This window comes from Equus caballus, chromosome 1 (genome assembly GCF_041296265.1).
Source record: "Equus caballus isolate H_3958 breed thoroughbred chromosome 1, TB-T2T, whole genome shotgun sequence".
Classification (NCBI taxonomy): domain Eukaryota; kingdom Metazoa; phylum Chordata; class Mammalia; order Perissodactyla; family Equidae; genus Equus; species Equus caballus.
In genome coordinates, this window is record NC_091684.1 from 139,719,727 (window position 1) to 139,734,166 (window position 14,440).

The 14,440-nt window shown below is 36.5% G+C and overlaps 1 protein-coding gene across 19 annotated transcripts in view; it reads left to right on the forward strand.

The window, feature by feature from the left end:
• DENND4A (DENN domain containing 4A) overlaps nt 1–14,440 on the forward strand; it is a 109,513-nt gene that overhangs the window by 5,864 nt on the left and 89,209 nt on the right. The gene's annotated exons all lie outside the window — the stretch shown is intronic.

A 14,440-nucleotide genomic window follows, 5' to 3' on the forward strand; every position in this document is an offset into this window, starting at 1 on the left:
TGCTTGGCACACCATGCTGTGGTAGGCATCCCACATATAAAGTAGAAGAAGATGGGCATGGATGTTAGCTCAGGGCCACTCTTCCTCATTGAAAAGAGGAGGATTGGCAGTAGTTGGCTCAGGGCTAATCTTCCTCAAAAAAAAAAAAAGATTGGTAGCTGAGCTAACATCTGTTGCCACTCTTCTTTTTTTTTTCCTTCTCCCCAAAGCCCCCCGTACATAGTTGTATATTCTCGTTGTAGGTCCTTCTGGTTGTGCTGTGTGGGACACCACCTCAGCATGGCTTGATGGGCGGTGCCATGTCCATGCTCGGGACCCAAACTGGCGAAACCCCAGGTCACCGAAGCAAAGCGCACAAACTTAACCACTCGGCCATGGGGCTGGCCCCTGAAATTTGTTTTTTGAACTTTCCAAATGTCTTGAACAATGACCATTATGGACTCAAGTTATTGTGAATTTTGCAGTATAGTATATTGTTATTAGTGAGCTTTCCAATGTACTTTCTTAAAATATGTATAGTTACATTTCTCTCCTACTGAAACTATGAGAAAGTGTTTCAGTAATATAGTAAAATAATTAAAAATATATTTATTTAAATATATTTAATTTATTTAAATAAATAAAATATATAAATATTTACTATATTTATATAAAAATATAGTAAAATATATTTTACCTAAGACTATTTAAACTTTGTAGACTTCAAAAGCCACATGGAATTTTATTAATATAAGTAGTACCACAATTTTGCTTTAGTCCAAAATTTGAGTGGCCTCCTGCTTAGAGGATAATTTTCTGGTCCTAAAGTGCTTGCCAACTAAGGAATAAAAATATACACATGTCCACGCCCAGGATCCAAACCGGTGAAATCCTGGGCCATGGAAGCGGAGTGTGCAAACTTAACCACTCGGCCATGGGGCCAGCCCCTGTATTTCTATTTTTGTCCAATTCACTATACATGACTTAAAGGACTAAAATCCATCTAGTTAAGGCAATAACTTCCCTACTATTATTATTATTTTATTTAAATAAACTTTTAATTTTGGAATAGTTTTACATTTACAGAAAAGTTGCAAGGAGTTACCATACCCTGCACTAGTTTCACCTATTGTTAATGTCTGAAATTTCTGTGTTACATTTGTCACAACTAAGGAACAAACACTGGAACATTACTATTAACTAAAGTCCATACTTTATTCTGATTTCTTTAGTTTTTACATAATGTCCTTTGTTGGTTCCAGGATCCTATCCAGAATACCCTAGTACGTTTAGTTGGCATGTTTCCTTTGGCTCCTCTGGGCTGAGACAGCCTCTGACGTTTTCTTTGGTTTTGATGACCTTGACAGTTTTAAGGAGTATGGGTCAGATATTTCGTAGAATGTCCCTCAATTTGTGTTCGTCTGATGTTTTTCTCATAGTTAGGCTGGGTTTATGGGTTTGGAGGTGGGTGACCACAGAGGTAAAATGCCATTCTCATTACATTGTATCAAGGGTACATACTATCATTATGACTTATCTCTGATATTTTTAACCTCTCTCACCTGGTTGAGGTAGTGTTTGCCAGGTTTGTCTACTGCAAATTTTTCCCATACTCTACTTTTTGGAGACAAGTCAGTAAGTACAGACCACACTCAGTGGGTGGGGAATTAAGCTCCACCTCCTTGAGGGGGAGTATCTACAAAATTATTTGAAATTCTTCTGTAAGGCAAATTTTTCTCTTTTCCATCATTTATTTATTTATTCAATTATTTATTTATATCAGTATGGACTCATGGATATTCATTTTATAACTTTGGGATATAATCCTATAGTACTTTATTTATTTTTTAGCTCAAATTGTTCCATTTCTTTCATGTTGGCACCTGTGACCAAATATCCCATTGTTTTATTTTTTGAGCACTTCCTTACTTTCTGGCACTACAAGATGCTCCAGGCTCATCTTGTATATGTCCTGCGCCAGCCCTACAATCAACCATTTCTCCAAGGATCCCTGGTTACTTTTATTCTAGAATGATGCTAGAAACCAAGATCTGGGCACTGGGTGTGCTCACTGCTGCCAGGGCATCGTTGCTTCTAGGCCCTCTCAGTGTACAGACCTAGGAAATACGTGTATGCATACTAACACATGTAGACAAACATGTAACTATTTTTGTCTCTTATCTATCTGTGACTATAGGAAGCTAAAACCTGAGTTCATACTGATATCTTTGACTCTACTTAAGTACCACGTGGTTCATTCTGGCCTTACCTCCTTACTTATCTGTAACCTCCTCTCCAAAAGTGAGAAACCTGGTTCTTACCGTCTGCCATCCATTTACTTATTTGTTCATTCTTGTTATACTTGTACAGTTTCATAATTGTTGACCTGTGTCTCAGTAAGAAATGATTTGCCAACGATTTGTCTTTTTATGTTTTCCAAAGTTACTTAGGTCAGAACCTTTTTTCTCATGCTCTGTATTTAATCTTAATTTTTATAAACTAGTCTAAATTACATAGTGATTATGTATAAAACTTAGTGAAAATTTCCCTTGCTTAACTATCGAGCCTTAGCTATGTATGGGTTTTTTTATGGTTTTCGTGGCAAAAAAAAAAAAAATCCCTTCTCTGAAAGTAATGTTTCCTGAGGTTTAGTCAGAACAGTACTCCTTCATTTGGTTGTTAGTAGACATCTTCATGATTTGGACTCTGAGTTATTATAGCTTCAGATATGTTTGGTGATACATGTTGAGAAATGCAGTTTAGTGGAGCATTAAGATCTTTGCAAGTAAACAATTATAATAAAATAAAACAAATAATATTTGGGTGCTCCAACTGTACCTGCATTCTTATAATAATTTTATCTGAATTAACTCAATTCCCTCAAGAAGTCTGTGAGTTAATTACTTTATTATTTTGCCACTTTTAAAGAGGAGGAAATGAAGACACTGAGAGATTAAGCAACTTGTCCATGGTCACGGATCTAGTAAATGGCAGAGCTGGAATTTGAATGCAGCCAGTCTGATTGTAGAACCTGCACTCTCAATCACTTTGCTATATTTCCTCTAAATAAACCAGAAAAGTTCAAAGAGTGGTCAGTGTTATGAAGTAAGTCCCATGAAGGATGATGTGAGAAAATGACTGAAAGAGGGTCCTCAGGGTGCTTGTTAGGGAAGTCCTCTCTTAGGAGATGATACTTGACGGATGAGAAAGAGCTGGTTATGTGAAGAGCTGAGGAAAGAGGGATCCTTGTGGGAGAACATCAAATGCAAAGGAGTTTGGGATGAGAACAGAAAGGCACCCAGTGTGGCTAGGCGTAGTGAGCAAGGGCAAAAATAGTCCGTAAGGGCCTATAGCACTTACTGTATGTGAGGTTCCATATAGTAAGTCATTTAGTCCTTAAAATAACCCATTACGTCAATTTTATAGATGAGAAAACTCATAGAGTAGTCTGCATTGGCTGAAATTATTATTTTTTTATTCCACTTACTCTTTATCCCACTGCAGTCTAATTTCTACTTCTGCATATCATTAAACTTGCTCTTGCTAAAGTAACCAAAGACAATAATACTGTTGGCCACTTTCTCAAAAAACTCTACCCTTTGACTTCCACCATGCTGCCCTCTTCTGTTTATGCTGTAGCTTCTCAGTGTGTTGATATTTCCTTTGAGGGCTTGCCTTCCTCTGCTTGTCCCATGAGAAGTGATGTTCCCAGGGTTAGCCAATTGCTCTTCTTAGTCTTCACATTTACCCTAGAATGTCACAGTTATCCTATGGTTTTACTTACCATGTATCTACCAATTGCTCCTCAAGCCGTTTGTCCAGCATTAGTATCTTTCCAAAGCATCAGATTGTCTTCTTTGTTTGCTTTTCTTCACCTCGTACTCCGTTTGTCCAAACTGAACTTATTTACCTACTTAAAGTCTTTTTTGATCTGTTGTCATTCAAAGACATCATGGACTACTATTGATTTCATCATCCGAGGAACTTAGGAGTCATTCATGATTCCTCCCTCTCTTTCTCTCTTATTCCTCACATCCATTCATTTACTGAATTCTGCTGATTTTCTCAATATTTTTTGAAGCAGTTGCTTCCCTAGCATCCCTGTTTCAACCACTGCCTTATTAGGAGCTACTCCCTTACCTTCTCACTGGTTTTCTTGCCTTCAGTTTTATCTGCCTGAGACTCATCTTCTCAGAATTGCCAGACTGTATGTCTAAAACACAATTCGAAAATTCTTCTTCATTGATTCCCCATTGTCAACTAGATAAAGTCTGAACTCCTCACCATGTCATTAAGACTTACCAGGATTTGGCCTCTGACTCCTTCTCTAATGTTAACTCATAAATTTCTGCTTTCCGTTTTCCACTCTAGCCATACAGAAATACTTTTTGAAGATTCTCTGAATGTACATGCTATTTCTGAATTGTTGACTCTTGCTTATATAGTCCTTCTGCTTGGAATGACTTCATTTTCTCCTTCCCTTTTCTTTTTGCCTATCTAACTCCTTTGCATCTTTTGAGACTCAGCCTAGGCATTATCTCCTCCAGAAAGCCTTCTCAGACCCACACTCATGTGTGGATTATCAGGTGCCTCCTGAAACAATCAATTAGTAACTGTTATATCTCAGGCACCTAGAACAGTGCCTAGCACAGAGAAGACACTCAGTAAGAATTTGTTGAATTAATTATTGTAGTATTTGAGAGGGAGTATGAAGTAGTTGGCTCTGGATCTGGACTATCTAGGATTGAAATATGGCTTTGATATTTGACTGTGTTATCTCTCTGTATCTCTCAGTTTCTTCCCTTGTAAAATGGAGATAATGATGTCTTCATAAGATTGTTGTGAAGCTTAAATTTGTTAATTCAAGTAAAGCATTTAGAAGTGCCTGACACTTTGTTCAGTAAATAACCGATTATAGCTGTTGTTGCCCTTAGAATGTTTTAATTTATGTGTCTGTGTCCCTTTACTTTTCTAGAATTAGTGAATGAATGAACAAACCAACTAACCCTGGATTTTAAAGAGAAAGATTCCTTGCTTTTGAGAATGTTGTGGCAAGTTGATCATTAACCTTTCTCTCCAGTAGCTCCAACATTTGGTGTTCTGTGACAAATTTGAGATTGCATTAATTATGATTAGCATTTCTTAATTGTTCTATTAATGATTTAAATTTCAGTGCACTTTTCTTATTCATAGCACTTTACTCTAGGAATGCCCTTTATTTACTCTTAATCTTCACATAGCCTGAACTCTAGCATTTGATCCAGACTTTCCTGTTACAGATTAAGGTGTGAGAAAGGTAGCTCTGCTAAGATGGTGCTTTTTATTAATTTGGGAGATACAGTGAAGCATGTTTTAAGGAAAGATTGAACAAGGGGGCAGAATGGGGAACTTGGAAAAATTCCCAACTATTTCTGAGCCAAACCTGCATACCATTTCTTTACTATTTGGTTTAAAATAAATTCTCAGGATATTGGACACTCATAATCAAATGTAATTTCAGTAAACACATTCTAGAGGTAATATAAGTCATTAAAAATTATTGATGCTTCTCCCTTCTTCCATTATGGTAAACAATTGAGACTTGTTTACTTAAAATCCTTATTATGGCATTCACAGTTAATTTTTCATAAACCCTAAAGTCAGTGTCTCTCATTTTTTCCTAAATACCAGAATTGTCTGTGTAATCTTGGCTGATTTGATAGTACTCTTTGTTTTGTTTGTTTTTATCTCTGAACTTGCTGTTACATTTGTAGATTTTCCCAATCTTGCTAAATTTTGATTATGTGAAACTAGTCAGTTTTTCTTATAAATGTAAGTTTGTCCTGTTTTAAACCTAGGAACAGTGTAAGTTACTGGTATTCACTCTCCTTCACTATCCATTTCAAAATTGTTACTAAAGAAACTAGATTTTGGGGTCGGCCTCGTGGCTGAGTGGTTAAGCTCGTGTGCTTCGCTTCGGCAGCACAGGGTTTCACCTGTTTGGATCCTGGCGCGGACATGGCACTGCTCATCAGGCTGCGCTGAGGCGGCATCCCACATGCCAGAACTAGAAGGACCCACAACTAAAAAATATACAACTATATACTGGGGGGATTTGGGGAGAAGAAAAGAAGTCTGATTTGCCAAAGGAAGCTAACAACCTAATGTTGAAGAAAAATGGAAAACCTAATATATAATTCTTGCTTTAGGAGCTAATGCCATATAGTGACTGTGCTATTGGGAAATGCTTCCTTTTTTTAAAGGTCGCTGTCTTCTACCACTGACTATTTTAGTCGAGGACATTCAAATGGCATGTTTTTAACAGAAATGGGTGAGATGAATGGGGAAAATGGTGTAGTATGATATTTAGTGTTTGTTAGGACTGGCAGTTATCATCAGAAAAGACAAACCCCCCACCTCCTTTTTGGTCAAAATTGTAGTAAGTGGTATTATTTTTCTTTAAAAAATAATTTGTTCTAATAAGCTCTAAAGTATTGCCTATCCTTTAATCTCTCATTTTTTTTAATGAAGTTTGAAATCGAGTTCTATTCATACTGACTCACAACTATGCTAAAGTTGCATTTATAAGATGTTGTTTGAACCTGTTATGGTTGGTGAATATTTTTCATTTTCTTAAGCTGAGGAATGCCTAAAGAACCAATGTAACAGCTATTTTTTAACAAGGCATTTTTTTTCCTCGTATGAGTAACTGACATTTTGATATTCCTACTTGACCGCTTCATTTTTGAGGTTCTTAAAATCAAATTTCTTTTGTTTGTAAGTAATAGAAACCAAATTCAAACTAACTCAAAAAAAAAGGAAATTAATTTTAATGGCAAGGATACTGGGGATTTCAAGGGACCTGAAGATAGAAGCACAGCCAGGCTTCATGAGGGGAGGGAGCCAGGAACTGGAAACTCATCAGTAACTCAGGCAGCTATTTTCTTACAACCCTAGGGCAGCATGATCTCTCTGTTTCTCCCTGCTTGTCCACTTCATTTTTCTCTCTCTGCATGTTGTCTTTTACCACTGCGCATGGCTGAACAAGTACTCTCACTCTTAAATTCATATATTCGCTCATGGTTCGTGATCCCTTTTGAAACCCCTGGGAGAAAATCCAATTTGAGGCATATGTCTATGCCTGGTCTAATCAGCTACGGCGAATGAAACCAAGGTTTCATAGACTATTTCATGCCCCATTTTTATGGTAAGGGAGTGGATGCAAGGCATACAACTCTCAGAAAAGAGGTATATAGGCTAAATAGATATCCTAAAAGGTGGTGATTACAAAGGAATACTAAATAATGTGAAATAAAACTAAGATTTTTTTGAAATAAAGAGACCACTCATTGGCTTTATATAGTAGTAAAGAACTTAAATTATTTTATCGCCAATCCATGTGTGATTATTGTGAAAGCTATGTAAATATCTCTCTCATTTTCAAATAAAAACAAATGGAACTGATTTTTTAACTTCTTCCTACAGAATTTTGAAGTTTGAGTCCTGCTATTTCATGAACACAGATAACTTATCTTAATATCATTATTAATACATTATGTCATTCTCTATTTGACAAGCGTTTACTGACTGCCTATTCTTTGCTAGGGTCTGTGCTGAAACAGATATTTGCAGAGACAGAAATGTAACATTGCCTACTCTCAAAAAATTCCTAATCTGGTTGTGAAGAGTAGACGTTCAAAGAAATGATTATGGTATTGATAGGATAATCATAATAGAGATATATATTGGGTGCTCTTGAAGCATAAGAAGAGAGAATGACAGTCTGTTCTGGAGAAGAAGTTAGGGAAGGCTTCAAAGAGCAGGTCTCAAGTATTATGCAAGAGCTGGTCATTTGAACAGGGGCATTCTGACAGAAAGAACTGAATTTGCAAAGCTGGTGTGGAGTTTGGTATGACTGAAGTGAATTTTTACACCATTCAACTTAATGAAACTGAAATGAAAACTTATTTTCATATCTGTTCTCCACATGATAGTGAATACTACTTTTTTCAAAGGAGGATTATAGGTTTCAGAATACCCGAATCATTTTGTTCTATAACTTTGATGTCACTTTGGAGAATGAGATGTCACTGATCATTTGCTTTCAGCCTCCTTTATCAAATTTTTCTAATGGTGGTTGGTTGGTTGGTTTGTTAGTTTACTTTTATGGTGATTTTTCCTGTTCAAGCGTAGACATCAATACACTGGATGACTGAAAATGCTAGAGCTTATGAGAACTATGAAGATGACAGTTTTTATAAAAGTAAACAGTGAAAATACATAGTATAAGCCTAATATAATTTTAAGAGATAAATCTCTAAAAATGATCTACGTCAATCCTGAAATTTTATAATTTTAGAGGAAAGAGCAAACACGCACACTATTTTGTAAAATGTTATTTTACATCAGTTTTTTTCTTCTGTAGAATTGTGCCTGTCTTTAAGCAAAACTAGTGTAAGCAGTTGGCAGAATGCTTTGTGCTTCACTACTCTGACCAGTTGATTAACACCTTTACTTCTCTTTTCAATTCCTTTATCCACTCATTCGTGATTCCTACACCACTCCCATCACAAATAAGCAACCAACCAAACGGAAAAAAACCCCCAAACCCACAGCTCCATAGTTGACTGTTCTGAGAAGTGACTGAGGTAGGTGAGGAGAGAGAAAAGGGCGGTAGTTGTGGCCAGCTTTGTGGTGGCAGTACTGGTGGTGGTGGGTGTGTGTGTGTTTCAAGCATGAGGTTCATTTTCATATAGCAAGCTCAAAAATACCACCATTGTCACCCAGGTCACAAATTGTGACCCCTTCCACAAACCCATCAGTCTGACTTTTGTCCTTCAAATATGCTTTTGATACTGTGTAGGAAGGAGGCGATAAGCAGGGAAAAGAAAAGGTTATATACGTTCTACTTCTTGCACCTTTTGTTTGGAATGCTCTTTCATGTCCTCTATTACCCGACTCATATTTCAAGATTTAGATGAGATCTCTTTCTTTTCTAACTCCTCAAGCCTAAACTGTGTGTTCTTCTTATGCTTTCTATGATTACTCTTGTTATAGACTTATCGTTTATCATAATTGCTTGTTTATTTGTCTGCCTTCTCTATTAAACTCCTGTAAGGCAGGGCCATATCTTATTTGTCTTTGTTTTCCCAGTGCCTAGTGCAGAGCCTGGCACATGGTAGGGTTATAATTTTAGGATTCTTGCTTGCAAACAGCAGAAATCAACTCTGATTAGCTGAAGCAAAACAAAAGGATTTTATTGGAAGGATACTAGTTAGCTTACAGAAATGACTGGAAGACTGCAGATTCTGAGAATGAGTAGGAAACCAACCAGCTGACCTCAGGGCTAGACCGTAGCCAAAGTTATGCCATAGAAATATCCTGTTCCTGTTTAAGACACCATTGACTTTTCCCCAGGGCACTACTGAAACGCTGCCACTAGGTGCTGTATGTCACTAACCTAAGAATGAAGTTTATACTGTCTTTGCAACCTTAGCTTTAGATGCAAATTCTGCATGAAAGCATCTAATTAACCAATCTGTGTGTCTGGGCCCTAAACAGGAAAGCAAGTATCTTGTCTTTTTGGCTTCCATGGCTAACTTCTAGGGCCTAGCGTCCTTCCAAGACACACATAGCAGATTCTCTAAACACAGACAGGGAGTTCAGATGCTGGACAGTCAAAAATAAAACGGACACATATCCTTTTCAATGACATTCGATAAATATTTATTAGATGAATGAATGAGAGAATCAGAGTCGTAATTTCCTGTCTCTAAACCTTTACATCATCAAGCATTGAAGTAATTATGGTGCCACTTCTGTAATTCAAAAGAAAATAAATTCCAAATCATAAAATAAGCAAAATATAAGCAAAATCATCAGTTCTGATTTTCTAAGATGATGATACCTCATTGTTAAATCATTTAAATAAAATTGTTTGAATTAAATTTAAACTTCTTTGGTGCCCCTTTTTTGCAATACTCTGAACACATGCTTATTTGCTTATCTGATAATCTAACACTGGACGGAGCCAGGATTTGAACTTACCCAAACTGATTCCAGAGACTTAGCTGCTCTTTTTATAGTCTTCATATAATTGTTTTCAGCCATGACTTAATTAAAACAAAGGTAACAACAAATTAATATTTTAGAGAGCTCTGTCAGAGGAATGTTTCTGCTTAGGAAAAAAAAAGTTTTTATTTCTAAGCCATCTTACCCGTGAAGTATAAGGTCTTATTACAACCACTTTGGAACACTGTTTGGCTTTATGCACCAAGGTTGAATATCCTAGCAATTTTATTTGTATGTATTTTTTTAAATGCATGCACTTGTGCATCAAAAGACATGTACAATAATTTATACATGACTTTGTAATTATTTATAATAGCCTAACATTGGAAACAAGTCAAATGTCTATTAACAGTAGAATGGATAAAATTATGATATCTCAAAATGAAAGACTGTACAGAAATGAAAGTGAACAAACTACTACACGTATGAGTATGGCTGAATCTCAAAAACATATTGTAGAGTGAAAAAGCTAAGCCAAAAGAATACGTACTGTATGAATCCTTCCATGTTCCATTTTCATAAAGTCCAGAAACAGATAAAACTAATCTAGTGTTAGAAGTTAAGATAGTGGTTCTTTTTGGGAAGGTTGGAGGGGGTCTGGAAATTTCCTGTTAACTGGTAATGTTCTATTTCTTGATTTGGGAGGTATTTATAATGGCTGATGTGTTCACTTTGTGAAAATTCCTGGAGTTGTACACTTTTCTATATGCATGTTATAATTTAATTAAAAATTTAAAAAAAACAGACTTCTCTCTGGATTAGCTTTGAGAACATGGCTCTATGAACCCCTAAAGTTGTATGAAAGTTTTATCTGAATATCTGTGTCTGTATTTTAAAGATTTTATTTTTTTCCTTTTTCTCCCCAAAGCTCCTCGGTATGTAGTTGTGTATTTTTAGTTGTGGGTTCCTTCCAGTTGTGGCATGTGGGATGCCACCCCAGCATGGCCCGATGAGCGGTGCCATGTCTGTGCCCAGGATTCAAACCGGCGAAACCCTGGACCGCCAAAGCGGAGGGCGCGAACTTAGGCACTTGACCAAGGGGCCAGCCCCTGTATCTGTATTTTAAAGGAGAGAAGATCCATAGCACTAATCAGATTCTCAAAGGGGTTTATGACTGCAAAAGGTTAAGAACCCATGTCACCAAAGCCTGCATAGTCAGAAAAACTGTTAAACATATTATTATGGAAAGTTTGTTTTTACAATGAGATAAATCCTTGCCTCTATGATCAGACACACTGTTTCTTGGATCCTATCTCCTCAGTTTCTCAAGGTTTTTGTTTTTACAGTCATCTTCTTATTCTCCTTTATCCTCATTTTGTCTGTCTGCTGGATGATTGCCGTTGGCATACCTCCCTTAATTTCATTAGTTTTTTTTACAGTTCTCTGTTGATTCCATGCCTTCTACCAGTTACCACTCCATTTCCCTGCTCCCCTTCACATCAGAACTCCTACAAAGAGTTATGTATTTCACCTCCCATTTTGTCCTCAGCTCATTCCGGTTGGGTTTTTCTTCTTACTAACACTTTACTGAATGGGTCTTCTCAAGGTTACAGTGATTTGAGTTTTGCTGAAACCAGTGGCTAAATATCTCTATTTGGGAGGAAGCAGAGTGAGAGCACCTCAGGTATAGAGATTTGATTTAATCATATTTCACAGTACACTTTTGTCATTGGCCTGTGCAGGGTTCTGCTTTAATTTTATTTTATCCTCTATCTTTGCTCCCATTCCCTTTCTCCCATAAGTATTCACTTTATTATATTTAGCATATCATCCTGAGTATATCTTTGAAAACTATAGTGCTGTTTTGAGTGTGTTTTTAATTTATATAAGTGATATTTTGCTGTAGATTCCTTTGTTTCCTACTATTCTCATTCAACATTAAATTTTAAAAAATTTATTCATGTTGCTGTGTTTACATCTGTTTCATTGCTTCCGACTGCTAAATAGTATTCAAATCATGGTATCTGCCACATTTTAAAATTATACATTTGGGGCCGGCCCCGTGGTCAAGTGGTTAAGCTTGCGAGCTCTGCTCCCGTGGCCCAGGGTTTTGCCAGTTCGGCTCCTGGGCGCGGACATGGCACCACTCATCAGGCCATGCTGAGGCAGCGTCCCACATGCCACAACTAGAAGGACCCACAACTAAAATATACAAGTATGTACTGGGGGGATTTGGGGAGAAAAAGCAGAAAGAAAAGAAAAAGATTGACAACAGTTGTTAGCTCAGGTGCCAATCTTTAAAAAAATAAAATAATTCATTTGTTTATGGACACTTGGTTTAATTTTTCATTCTTTAGCAAATACTGACCACATACTATTCTCTAGGCACTGTTCTAGGTGCTGGTTATCTAGCAGTGACTAAAACAAAAAAATTCCTACCCCCGTTGAATTTGCAATCTTGTGGAAAGAGAGAGAGGTAAATGAAATGAATAAGTATAATATGTAGTATGTTAGATAGTGAAAAGTAATAAGCTGAGAAAATTAAAACAAGGCAAGAGCGAATATGAAGTTGCATATAGGAGGTTGTTGAAATCTTAAATAGGGTGGTCATGGAAAGCCTTACCGAGAAGGTGACTTTTTAGAAGGAACAACCTGAAGGTGCAGCTGGCTTGGCTGGCATTGGGGAAGGCTATTCCAGTCAGAGAGAGCAGCAAATATGAAAGGCCCTGAGGCTGGAATATGCGCATTTGTTCAAGGATCAGTAAGGAGGCTGGCATGTTATCTCCGAGAGTACGTTTCTAAGAGTTTTTTAGTATGTTAAACTTTGTCTCTTACTATTATATTAGGTCTTTTTACTGCTATCATATTTTGTGTTTTTTGTTTACCCTTGTTTCTTTTTTTTCTTCTTTCTCTTTTCCTGTTTTCTAAGGATAAATAAAATTTTGGTACCAGTTTGAAACTTATGTGTTCTATTTTTATTCTTCTGGTGGTTACCCTTTACTTAGATTCATACTTATCGTTATCTGTCAATTTTTAAGCTTATTGATCATCTGTATAATCCTCCCCCTGAACAAGACATGTATCTGAGTAGGCTCTCACAGTCTTCTATTCTTCCCTCATCTCTGCCCCTACCATATTAGGGTTCTCTAGCCTTTTGATGTTCAGGGTTATTATGGGTCTACTTTCCTTTCCTTTTTTTTCATTCGTTCTTTCCCTCTCCTGACTCCCATTGTTTACTTAGCAATAGTGAGCCTTTAAGTTATTTACTCACCCTTCCTTGCCATATCTTATAGAGTCCCCTAGATTTATTTGTCCTCTTATTATAATATTTTCTCTCACAGTGTCTAAAATTCTATGAGTCTCTAAGGATATGCAGTTTAAATAACCCTCAGACTAATAGTTTAATTTTTTTTTATTGTTTAGCTGTTTTCTTGGTAAACCATCTGAGTCTTATATACCTAAGAATATCTTTATTTCACCTTTGCATTTAAATGAAAATTTAGTAATATATAAAATTTCCTTTCTTTCAACATTTAAAAATATTACTCCATTATCTTCTTACATCTAGTGTTACTGATTGGAAGTCTGGAATTAGATTTTTTTTTTTTTGTAGGTGGAGTACCTTTTCTTTCTAGGGATTTAGAATTTTCTCTTTGAGTAGTTCTTAGATTTCTATTCAAGGTGTCCAGATGTTTTTTTCTTCTCTCTCATACCAAACTGATATCTTATATCTTTAATTCTTGGAAATTATTAGTCATTATTTCTCAAGTGTTTCCTCATCTCCATTTGTTTTTTTTCTCACCTCCTGAAAGTCCTATCATTTAGATGTTGTCTCTGATTTTTCTAACCTCCATATTTTGGGGGGGAGGTTTCAGAACTAAATCTTTCATTTTTTCCTTTTAAGTACACGTTATTTTTTAGAGCAGTTTTAGATTCACAGCACAATTAAGCAGAAAGTACGGAGACTTCCCTTGTACCCCTGTCCCCATACATTCAGCCTCCCCAGTATCAACATCCCACACCAGAGTGGTACATTTATTACAATCCATGAGCCTACATTGACACATCATCACCCAAAGCCCATGGTTTACATTAACATTCACTCTTTGTATGGTACATTCTGTGGGTTTTGACAAATGTATAATGATATATCCACTATTATGGTATCATACAGAATAGTTTCACTGCCCTAAAAACCCGCTGTGCTCATCCTATTTATTCCTCCTCTCTAACTACTGGCAACCACTGATCTTTTTACTATCTCCATAGTTTTGCCTTTTCCAGAATGTCATATAGTTGGAATCATACAGTATGTAGCCTTTTCAGATTGGCTTCTTTCACTTAGTAATATGCATGTAAGATTCTTTGATGTCTTTTCATGGCTTGATAACTCAGTTCTTTTTAGAACTGAATAACGTTCCATTGTCTGGATGTACCACAGTTTATTTATCCATTCACCTATGAAGGACAT